General features: G+C 43.4%; 2 long non-coding RNA genes across 2 annotated transcripts; both read left to right on the top strand.

Annotated features, from left to right (window-relative positions):
• Positions 1-766: 766 nt before the first annotated feature.
• LOC310835292 lies at positions 767-2,459 on the top strand. Its single transcript, XR_014559516.1, has 3 exons — positions 767-1,053; positions 1,558-1,783; positions 2,303-2,459. It is a non-coding gene; the product is annotated as an uncharacterized lncRNA (long non-coding RNA).
• A 1,908-nt stretch (positions 2,460-4,367) lies between these two features.
• Positions 4,368-9,916, top strand: LOC310835387. Its single transcript, XR_014559625.1, has 4 exons — positions 4,368-4,416; positions 6,306-6,403; positions 7,813-7,897; positions 9,444-9,916. It is a non-coding gene; the product is annotated as an uncharacterized lncRNA (long non-coding RNA).
• Positions 9,917-11,394: the final 1,478 nt, after the last annotated feature.

Below are 11,394 nucleotides of genomic sequence, written 5' to 3'. Positions count from 1 at the left end.
GAATTATTTGAAGAGCAACTGTAATCAACAAATTACGCTAGTAGGACTACAAGAAGTTTTGTAAGGAGAAATATACGGAGTGTTACAAAGTAGAAAAAAGATAGAGATATTGGTTATGAGTTTGAAATGTAATAGGGAAAATAAGAAATGCATACTAAGAGATTAGATTGGAAAATTTTCGGACAGGACTGATGGAAGTCAAAAAAACTGAATAAGATGTAAAAGTATGTTTATTGTTGAAAATGATATGTTAGAAAACTAATATATATATATATATATATATATGCTTTCGTAGATTTTCACGGGTACAGGAATGCAGGTTTTGGTGTCCTCGGGTGTCTTCTTGAGTGATATCCTGAGTACCACTTAAGGTACTCAAGGTATCTCTCAAGTAATTAAGGAACAAAAGAAGAAAAGGCACACTAGCCTGGGAACTTCCTCTCTGCCCAGAACATTGGAGGCTAGACACCACACCCCCTCTACAGTATTTATAGGAACTCAAACATTGAGATCCCGCTCTGTTCCAGTAACAAGAAGCCGAAAGCACCAGCCTGAAGATGACGAGTGAGACCTCGTCGAAACGTCGCCTAGACACCCCAACTTTTACACGGGAAGACACCCGAGGACACCAAAACCTGCATATATATATATATATATATATATATATATATATATATATATATAAAAGGAAAATCTCCAGGTGAAACTATACCTGGTGAAAGAGGTTAATTAAATATTGCTAGGACCACCAATTATAGGTAACAACAACAACAACTTTGGGAGTGAGATAGATGCCACATACCCAGAATGTTCTGGTCAAATATAGCCACATTGTTCACTTCCACTCCACTTCTGTTCTTAATTTCTGTCACTGCCCATTCTCCCTCTCTCTCACAGTCCACATGTGAATACCTAAGTTCAGTTTTGGTAATGCTAGCATTCAGTGTTGACTCTATGAGATTGTTTTTGCTCATTGCTCTTAGGGATCAAACAAGCAGAATGAAGACTCTGATCCTTCTTGCCTGCCTTCTGGCCCTCACTGCTCATTTTGAGGTAGGCATTGAGAGTTGCCGTTAAATTGCAGCAAGGGCTGGGAAGTGGGGGTTAGGCGAAGGTCAGGCAGCAGTGGCATGTGGCAGTGGTGGGCGAAGGCTGGGCGGTAGCGGTGGTAGGGGGCAGTGGTGGCAGGGGATGGACGCTGGGCACCCACAACAAAAAAAATGTGGGTGTCAGGGGCCCCTTGAGTTGGCACCTGTTTGGCTCATTTTTGCAGTTCTGGACAGGCAGCAGAAATGGTAGACTGGCTGATCACATGCTGGCTTGCATTTCGCTAGGAGAGTTGCATGTTTGGATAAGCGGTACGATTGATGATGTACTTTGACTTGCCATAAAGGGCTCCTTATATCTACAAATGAAGTAATGGCATAGGAAGAGGGAAATATTTTTATTTAATTAATTAATTCACCATGGGAATAAGCACAGAGTTAAATACATTTATGTTTACCAATGTCTATGCCAACTCTCCATTGTTCTCCTCTGTCTCCTTTGTCCTCCCAGGCTAGCAAGAGTGGAAGTGGAAGCAACGAAAGAAGGTATTGGAGACGCTTCCGTCCACAACCAGCCTACTTCCCTTCCTATGCAAGGAATCCATACTTTCCCTTCCCTTCCTATGCACGGAATCCATACTTTGCGCAAGGGCCTTATGGATACCCCTCACAGAATCCATATTTCTCACAACCACAATATTATTATGTCTTTCTCCCTGTCAACGCTACCAGTTGAGGTAAGTGCCCATTAAAATGGTAGTAAAGGATTGAGTTTTCTGCCGCTCTGCTAGGGACCAGGTGAGCTGGGCTGTTTTGAGCAGTCATTCAGTGACTGCTTGCAATGAAGGTTCAAGCCCAGCTTCTATCTTTTTCACTGAAGAACTTGGATTCATGACTTCATGAATGGTTTCTAGGACAAAACCCTAAACATTTTGTAAACAGTTTTTGGTGGTTGTATACCTGACCAGGCTAGCCTTCCCATGAGGCAAGGTGAGGTGACCGCCTCAGGCGGCAGGATCCCCAAAGGCAACAGATCCCAGTGTAGATCTTTACCCTCCACTGTTCCTGATGTAGATCTTCACTGATCTTCTACACAAAATCAAGTGGTAATTCTCTGGCTAAACCAGTATAAAAATAGCAGGCTCTGTTTGGTTTGTGTCTGTGTGTGAATGTGTTCTGAATAAACTGAAGATGAAAAGAGCTTTTTCCACCCTTATGGATTTGATTATTACCAATTTGTTCTTTTCAATTAACAGGTCTCTCTGAGATGTGTTCTTCAAGACAGGCTCTCTAAGAAACAATTTGCTTCCGTTGCAACGAATCACGTGATACAATGCATGATACAAGATTTAAATTTTTGGAAAAAATTACGCTTTGCAATATATTGCTTTGAATAAATAAGTCCAGCATCTACTTATGTTTCCTGTGGGTTGTTTCTCCCTTTCTCTCTCTTCCCTGTCAGGGATGGCCCCAGACATTTTGGCGCCTGAGGCAAATCAGAAATTAGAACCCTTCCATAGGAGTCAATTCCTAGGAGCTGAGGGGACTTTGAGGGGGCCAGCCCTCCAAGTTGATGGGTATTGACATTCAAATTGTGTGGGTGCACTGCATCATTTGATCAATAATGTGGGGCAGTGCTTACCTCCCCCCCAATATTTTATTCAAGTTGGCACCCCTGAACTCTCCCAATTGTAGTTTGCTAAACATACTTTTTATATACTGTTGAGGCCCCTCACGCCCCACCACCCTGATGCTGCACACCTTGCCCCCCCCTTGTTTCCAATCCTGATCTTCTCTTGGGGAATACAGTGGAACTTTGGTTTTCAAGCGTCTCAGAAGCTGAACAATTCAGAACCCAAACGCTGAAAACCTGGAAGTAATTGCTTCTGTTTATGAACATGCCTTGGAAGTCGAACAGCTTCTGAGGCACGTTTTTCATCCCCCCCTTGACTTTGCAGCCAGCTCATTCATCCTCGGTTTTCAAACATTTCAGAAGCCAAACGGTCTTCCAGAATGGATTACGTTCAAAAACCAAGGTTCCACCATATTGGAAATGTTGGGAGAGAAGATCAGCATCTGAAACAAGGGCAGGGAGACAGAGAGAACCCGTGCTTTTATTTTCTAAAAAAAATAAAAATGTTTAGGGGTACTCTCATTTTCCTATTCATATTGAAATACTGCCCCTCAATGAGGCCAAACTTAGAGTCACAAAATGTTTCGGTGTATGCATCCCCCTGCGTCCTCCCAGGAAAAAAAAAAAGCACTGGAGACAACACAGGAGAAATGTTGGAAATGGGAGAGTCAAGATTAGCATTGGAAACAAGGGGAGGGGGTGAATATAAGCATCTTAAACGAGCAGGGAGCATGGAGATCAGCATCAGAATGAAGATCTTCACTCCCCAATTTTACCTGATTTATACTCCTTCCTTCTTAAATGTCACTCTTTGCTGCTTCTCCCACTTCCCCAAGAGAGGGAAGTGAGGCTGTGAAACAACTTCCTTGAGTTAGGGACTCAATGCTGGTCATTAAAGTAAGTCCCACCAACCTTACTGTGAATTGAAGACTGGTGGTTGTGGAAAATGGAGGATATTGGTCCCAGTCTGATGACAGTCCCATGTTTAACCAGGTTAGGGAAGATCACTTGGGGCATAACACGAAACTGGCTCCTATGGCAAGGAGATTGGCATTTGCTTGTGAGATTTGAAAAAGCATACTTACTTCCTGGTTGTATTCTTCAGCAGAACTCACCATGAGATTTCTGCCCCAAATCCATGACCTGGTGGCTTCCAGTGGGGATGGTAAAAGTCACTAGATGACACCCATGACCACATGGTGTGCTGTTATGGTCAGTGTGGGTGTGTTGGTAGGGCAACTTGTCATCATAAGCCACAGCAACATATAGGCCACCTCTCATTTCAGTCTCTGGGCTTCCTAAACCAAAGCACAACAAAAGCAAATTAAGGGATTATCACCACACAATAGTTGACTTTAAGAACAAAACCCAGTCATTCCTTTCCTTCTAATTCATATCAGCCAAACCACAAAGCTCATCTTGATGAGGCAACAAATCCTTTTTGTTTCCAGGTCCTTCAGACTTAAGTTCTTATCTCAACCCTACAAACATTATTATTCATTAACACGTTTGCATGAATGAAACATGAGGTTTTGGGCTTATTTTTTAAAAAACAAAGATGTGCACTGATAACAGCGATACTGCCTTTGCTGTGACTAATGCAACTTTGGAGAAGCCAATAGGCTGGGTGATAAAGGGGGTCAGGTATAAATAATGTGGATTGCCGTGGGACACCTGGTCCAAGGTGCCACAACCAGTTTTTCTAGGAGTGTTGCATTAGGAAGGAACAGTCAACAGGTAGGTAAATTATCTGTTTTTCTAATCAAAGTTGCTTTATATTTTTCCTTGTCGTGTAGAGTGATGCTTAAGATCTAAATCTGCTTTCACCGATTATTTTCTAAGTGGAAGCTGGGCTTAATCAGGCCCTTGATGAATTTATGAATTTTGAGTGAAGAATAGCCTTAAATGACTACAAGAGAGGAAGAAGGGTCCATGGGCTTAAATTAGCCATAACTCAGTGATTTCTGGGATCATATCTTTGAGAAAATATATGATTTCATAACACATGAACCTGTGAATTTCATTGTCTGAAATTCACTGACTGAAGCATCTGGAATTGATCTCTCTTCATGAACTATCTTTCTGCCTATCTTAAACAGTATAGTAATACAGAAATTTTCTTTTTTCAAGTAACATATTGATTATTTGATATTTTTCCATTATGAATATTATTATTGTTGAAAACATCCCACTCTTTCTTCAAGGAGCTCAACAGGGCTTACAAGATTTTCCATGTCCCTCACCCAGTCCTATTTTTCTAGAAAAAGAGGTGCTGGAACTCACCATGAACTCCTCCATTGTTCTCTTACAATGTCAATGGTGCCCACCTGAGAGGTGCTGGAACTGAGTTCCAGTGAGTTCCGGTTGAAGGCAAAAAAGGCCCTGTCCTCCCCATATTTTTCCAAAACAACCCTGTGAGGTAGGTTGGACCAAATGATAATGGCTAGCCCAAGGTCACCTAATCAGATTTGTGACCGAGTAAGGATTTGTAATCTGGATTCCCCACTTCTAAGCCAATATTCGAACCACTATGCTACACTGAATTTCTTTTCCTATGGCCTATTTCTCTATTCTGCTTCAACAGTCAACCCTTTCAAGAAAGGAAATGAGTGGTTTGGCAAGGACTATGGAGACCAGAAGCTCCTATGAAATGAGTGGTTTGGCAAGGACTATGGAGACCAGAAGCTTAGGGCTCCTATGTTCTTATCAGACCAGCAACAATGGGGATAGCCACAGTGCCAATGTGGGTGGCACTGTGGTCTAAACCATTGAGCCTCTTGGGCTTGCCACTCAGAAGGTTGGTGGTTTGAATCCTTGCTGTGGTGGTGAGCTCTCGTTGCTCTGTCCCAGCTCCTGCCAGCCTAGCAGTTCAAAAGCACGCTAGTGCAAGTAGATAAATAGGTACCGCTGTGACAGGAAGTTAAATGGAGTTTCCATGCGCTCTGGTTTCTGTCACAGTGTTCCTTTGTGCCAGAAGTGGTTTAGTCATGCTGGCCACATGACCCAGAGAGCTGTCTGTGGACAAATGCCAGCTACCTCGGCCTGAAAGCGAGATGAGTGCCACAACCCCATAGTCACCTTTGACTGGACTTAAACATCCTTTACCCTGCCCCCCACCTTTTAGTCACCTTTTCCTCCCAAGAATACTCCAGGCAATAACACTACATAGGTAAAGGTAAAGGTACCCCTGCCCATCAGGGCCAGTCGTCACCGACTCTAGGGTTGCATGCTCATCTTGCTCAAGAGGCTGGGAGCCAGTGCTGTCCAAAGACACTTCCAGGTCACGTGGCCAGCGTGACGAAGCTGCTCTGGCGAGCCAGCACCAGCGCAGCACACGGAAACACCGTTTACCTTCCCGCTAGAAAGCGGTCCCTATTTATCTACTTGCACTTAGGGGTGCTTTCGAACTGCTAGGTAGGCAGGAGCTGGGACCGAACGACGGGAGCTCACCCCGCCGCGGGGATTCGAACCACGACCTTTCGATCGGCAGGTCCTAGGCTCTGTGGTTTAACCCACAACGCCACCCGCGTCCCACCGCGTCAACACTACTTAGGGTTGTCATATTTCAAGAAGTTTTTTTTTGCAAAGTCTCCATATTCACCAATTTTTTAACACTTCCGATATAGCCATACGCCAATTCAGCAAGTCACCACATGACCCTGCAGTAAAGTATTCTTCAGGTTGTTAAAAGAAAGAAACAAATCCTTCTGCCATCTCACACAAAGTAAGTAAAAAAATATTAGCGTTCACTCACAACCCCTAAAGTTCAACACAATATTGGGGGGACATTTTTTTACCCCAACCTGAAACTAATGAAATTCACGTGGGCTGAATATTCGGCCCAACATGAATGCAAAACTTTCTAGAGCTGTTTAGAAAGATCAGTAATAACACTAGACAGTCATAAGGTGGTTGTCCCTTTGAAGGAGAGATTTAAAATTATTGAGGAAGTGGGAGCGGAAGTGCAAGCACTGTGTTGGTTGGAGGAGGCAAGGAAGTGTGAACTCAGAAGGGATGGTGTCTGGAAAGAAGTGGAAGAAGTGAGAGATGGAGGAGAAGGGTGGAAGAAAAGAAAGCAGGGAAGGCAAGCAGCAGTGGCGTAGTGTGGGCGTGCAGGGGGGCCGGCCGCACCAGGTGCAACATCTGGGGGTTAGGGTTAGGGGGCGCAAATCCACGGGTTAGGGGCCGCAAATTACTTGCCTTGCCCCGGGTACTGACAACCCACGCTACGCCACTGGCAAGCAGGGAGAAGGGGGGAAGAGTAGCAAAAAGCTAAAAAGAAGAAATGAGTTGGTGGGGAACTGAGGGAACAAGGAAGTGACTGGAGCTAAGGGAAGCTGAGGAAGCAAAAAGAAAAGGATGGGAGGGAGGGAGGAAGGATGAAAACAAAGATGGAAAAAATAGATGGAGAGGCAATGGGAGGGTGTTGTGCCCTCTAATCTGGCCTACCACTGCCAGACGGCCTGCAGAGGTAACAATAATATTATTGTTACTATTAATATACCGTATTTTTCGCTCTATAAGACTCACCAGATCACAAGACGCACCTAGTTTTTGGACGAGGAAAACAAGAAAAAAAATATTCTCAATCTCAGAAGCCAGAACAGCAAGAGGGATCGCTGTACAGTGAAAGCAGCAATCCCTCTTGCTGTTCTGGCTTCTGGGATAGCTGTGCAGCCTGCATTCGCTCCATAAGACGCACACACATTTCCCCTTACTTTTTCGGAGGGAAAAAGTGAGTCTTATAGAGCAAAAAATATGGTATTAATTATTTATAATATAATATAATATAATATAATATAATATAATATAATATAATATAATATAATATAATATAATATAATATAATATAATATATTAATTAATAATGTTAATAATAATAATAAACATTATTATCCTCATGAATAATGTCCTTAATGAAGACAAGTAAAGCAATCAATGTGTACATAAGGAAAACTGCCCCCCCCCTATTTTGTCGGTGTCCCCCACCCACTGAACTTTGAGCCTGGCTATGAGAGTAAGGTTCCAGCTAATTTGTATATTATCCTGGTATGTGGCTGAGGCAATTTTTTTCTATCCTGGAGTGCAACTGGCACTTGCTTCATGTCACTCAGCTGGTTTCTCTCCCAACAGAAATCATCTGTACCAGATGAGACCCGCCATCCTGTTGCTGCTCTTTTTATTTGTCGCCATGGGTTCCTCTCGCTCGGTGCGCAGAGTGAGTATAATTACTTCGCGACAGTCGCCATCTAACAGCTTGATCTGTCTGTCCAATTGACTGAAGTCACAGCCTAAACTTTGCGCTCTGCTGTGTTGTGCTGGTTGTGAACCTTGCCAAGGCATATTTAGCAAAAAAAATAAAAATGTTTCCCCTAGTGCCTCTTAATGTAAGCACAAAAGGCGTTTGATAGAGCAGAAGGAATTTTTAAAACTGCTGAACAGGGCTGGCCCAAGACATTTTGCCGCCTGAGGCAAAAGAGAAAATGGCTTATCCTCCCTCCCTGCTGCCTTCTTTTTCACCACCTCACCGTCCTCCTCCTCTGCTGCCTGAAGCAACTGGAGGTGGCCCAAGGAAGCCCCAGCACACTGAAGACAGCGGAGGAGAAAAAGGGAGGCCTGAGAGAAGCAGGTTCTGCTCTTCACAGGTGATGCCAGCGGGTGGCAAGTGCAGAAGGTGGCAAGCATCCTCCTCCATGGGAGCTTGGATCTGCTGCCCCTCCAGTCTGCTGCCTCACTGAGGTTAATGGATGGGCCGGTCCTCCTGTTGATGCAAGGCAGCCGCACCGTTCAAGAGAGTGGTGCATGTGACACTAAAGCACACTGTCTTTTATGTGTGACCAGCCAGTTCACAGCATACCCTCCCAAATCGGAGATGATGAAAAACGGGACGTGGGACCCCCCAGATCCAGTTTGCAGAGGCAATTGCACCACCCCACCCCACTGCCAAACAGGGGCAAAAGCAGCAAGGGAGGGGGCCCTCCCCTTACCCCTGGGCCAAAGCATGAGCCAAGACCTGGTAGGGGCATAGGTTCAACAGTGCGACGGAAAGCAGGAGACAGAGACCAGTAGCGCAAGGAGACTCCATTCTTCAGGAGCCGATGTGCTCCTACCCTCAGCTCAGATCCCCACTCCTCCCAGTGCTGTGGAGCGCATGTCCACACACCAGCCCCATGCAAAAACACATGTCTTTTGGTCCTGCTGTCTTACGAGAGAGTGTGGAGCAAAAAAAACCAAGACATTCTAGGATCCATTCGGAAGCCAGGATGGTTTCTGTAATTCTGGGCTGTCCTGGTCAAATCAGGATGGTAGGGGGATATGTCCATCCAGAACTGAGGAAGGTCTCATTTGGTGCTGGCTCAGTGGGGCTGAACAGCCCTTATGATTCTGAAAGGGAATGTTCAGAATCTGGTCTCCAGTCACATCCAAACCATCCATTCAAAACACTCTTAATACCATTTCAACAAACCACGGCTTCCCGCAGAGAATCTCAGGAACTGGAGTTTCTAAAGAGTGCAGAGAGCTGTCCGGAGACTCCCTTACATGGTTAAGCTTCCCAGCACCCGTAACAAACTATAGTTCCTGGGATTCTTTGTGGGAAGCCTTAACTGTTGAAGTGATATGAGCACTTAAAATGTGTGTTGTAGGTGTGACCTTCTTCTCTGATCTCTCTCCAAGACCCTAGCAGATCAAAATAGATGTTTCCACTTGTCTTCATTGTGCAATGAAATTACCAGCGTACATGAGAACATGCTTTGTTTTCACAGCCTAGAAATGGACATTGGACCAAGCATAGGCCAACGCTTGGACTTCAAAACTGGTGGTTCTCGGGAATTCCCAGGCTGCCACCTCATGTGGTGGTGGTTTTTGTGTCTTTCAAGAAGCCCTCGGTGACCTCTGGTAATGCAAAACCTGTGACACCTGGAAGAGTTCCGGATATAAACAGAACTAATTCAACACCGGGTTCAGAAACAGGAACTAGTGGTAGAGGAGACAGGAACATGGGAAGAGGGGATCGTGACCCCCTGGTCTCAGCTAGTCAATATTGAATTGCTGAGGGAGTCCATGGTTAGATTTCCTCCATTTCAGAAAGGCAAATGCAGCCGAGTGTGTGTCATGCAGATTAGGTGTTGAGAAGGGGGCTTTACTTTCCCCACCCCAGTGCCATTTTATCCTGATCTAAATTGCTCTCTGGAGCTGCTCTGTGCTTTGGGAGGCAAAACATACAGACACTATATGGGCTCCAGTATGCTTTACGCCTTAGCACAGATAGCAGTGGGGTGGGGTGGGAGGCGGGATTTAGGTCAGGTAAGTGGCATGAGAGGAAGGTTAACAGTGGTTCTGAAACCCCTCCAGCTGTAATTTCTTTTTAAAGAAACTGTTAGAGAACCAGTTCTGCACTCTCATTTTGTTGAGCCCTCAGATGCTGCACAGAATTGAAATGAAACACCATGTAATCAAAAGGAATTACAGAGATCTCAAACTGAGTTAGCATTCATATTGGGGTATAGTTTTTTGTTTTGGTTCTTTTAGGATTTTTTTTTGCTGAAGGGAAAATTAGGAAGGATAAATATTGACCTTAGTTGTGTTTTCTTTTATTTCTGTTTTCTTCCTGTTCCCCTCAAAGACTCAATAGTCCCTTAGTTTCTTTCAAATTTGTTTTCTTTCTGTAGATTGGTAAATTATCTTTATTATCTTTTATTGGTTGAAAGCTAGTTATGACTTTTGTAACCATTTAATATATATACGTATACTTTTACATTAAATTGGAAATCCATGTTAAATATCAAGCCATTGATATTTTATTTTTTTTAAAATAGTGCTTGGCTGACATGGTGCTTAAATAGTGCTTAAGTTCAAAACTCTTTGACCACAGTGTCTGATTTATAAAGTGCTGGCTTAAAAACCCCAATGCTGAATAGTTTTCTTCAGTCTTCACATCTCTTTACCACATATTAAAATCATAACATGTTGTATACCAACAGAACAGTGAGATCAACTGTGACAGATGAAATAGTTTGGATGGTATGTTGCATTAATAAGTGAAGCTGAACCAAGCAAATAATTGTCTAGCTAACAAACCCATAGCTAACCTGATCTTTGTAAATTGAATGATTGCTGTATTTCCTAAAATGGACACCAGAGGGAGGAAAAACACAAGCTACTACAGGATAGCATCTTTTTTATTTTATATTTTAAAAACAACTTCATAAGAGAGAAATAAACGACATTTGTTTTGAGTTCAACACAATTTCTAAGATCAGGAATTGTAAGGAAATGATTGGAAACATCAGTAGTAATCTTCTAAATGAATATAAGAAAGGCAAATATAATACCTTGAGCTGTTTTTGGTGCTAGAAGTAGGTGTGATGTTCATATCTTGCACTTGTACCTTGCATTCACCAAGAATCAGAGAAAAGGAAGTCTATTTTAACTGACAGTGCAGAGTCGGAATCAGTGCTGGATTTACGTATAAGCTAAACAAGCTATAGCTTAGGGCCCCACTCTCTTGGGGGCCCCCAAAAAATTTAAAGGAAAAAAAACCTGCATGTACATTTCCAAAATATAAGATAATAAAATAAAACCTACATACAGCAACAGTGTTTTGTGTTGTGGAGGCTCCTATGATGTAAGTAATGGGCCCCGCCTGCTAGTCTGCTCCCTAAAATATCAGTGGTTTGCTATTATTATTTCATGTTATAGCAAGTTTCTAGAGAC

The sequence above is a fragment of the Podarcis gaigeae genome (assembly GCF_964106915.1).
Source record: "Podarcis gaigeae genome assembly, chromosome: 17".
NCBI lineage: Eukaryota > Metazoa > Chordata > Lepidosauria > Squamata > Lacertidae > Podarcis > Podarcis gaigeae.
The sequence above is the reverse complement of the archived record's forward strand: the minus strand, read 5'-3'. Positions and strand labels throughout refer to the sequence as shown.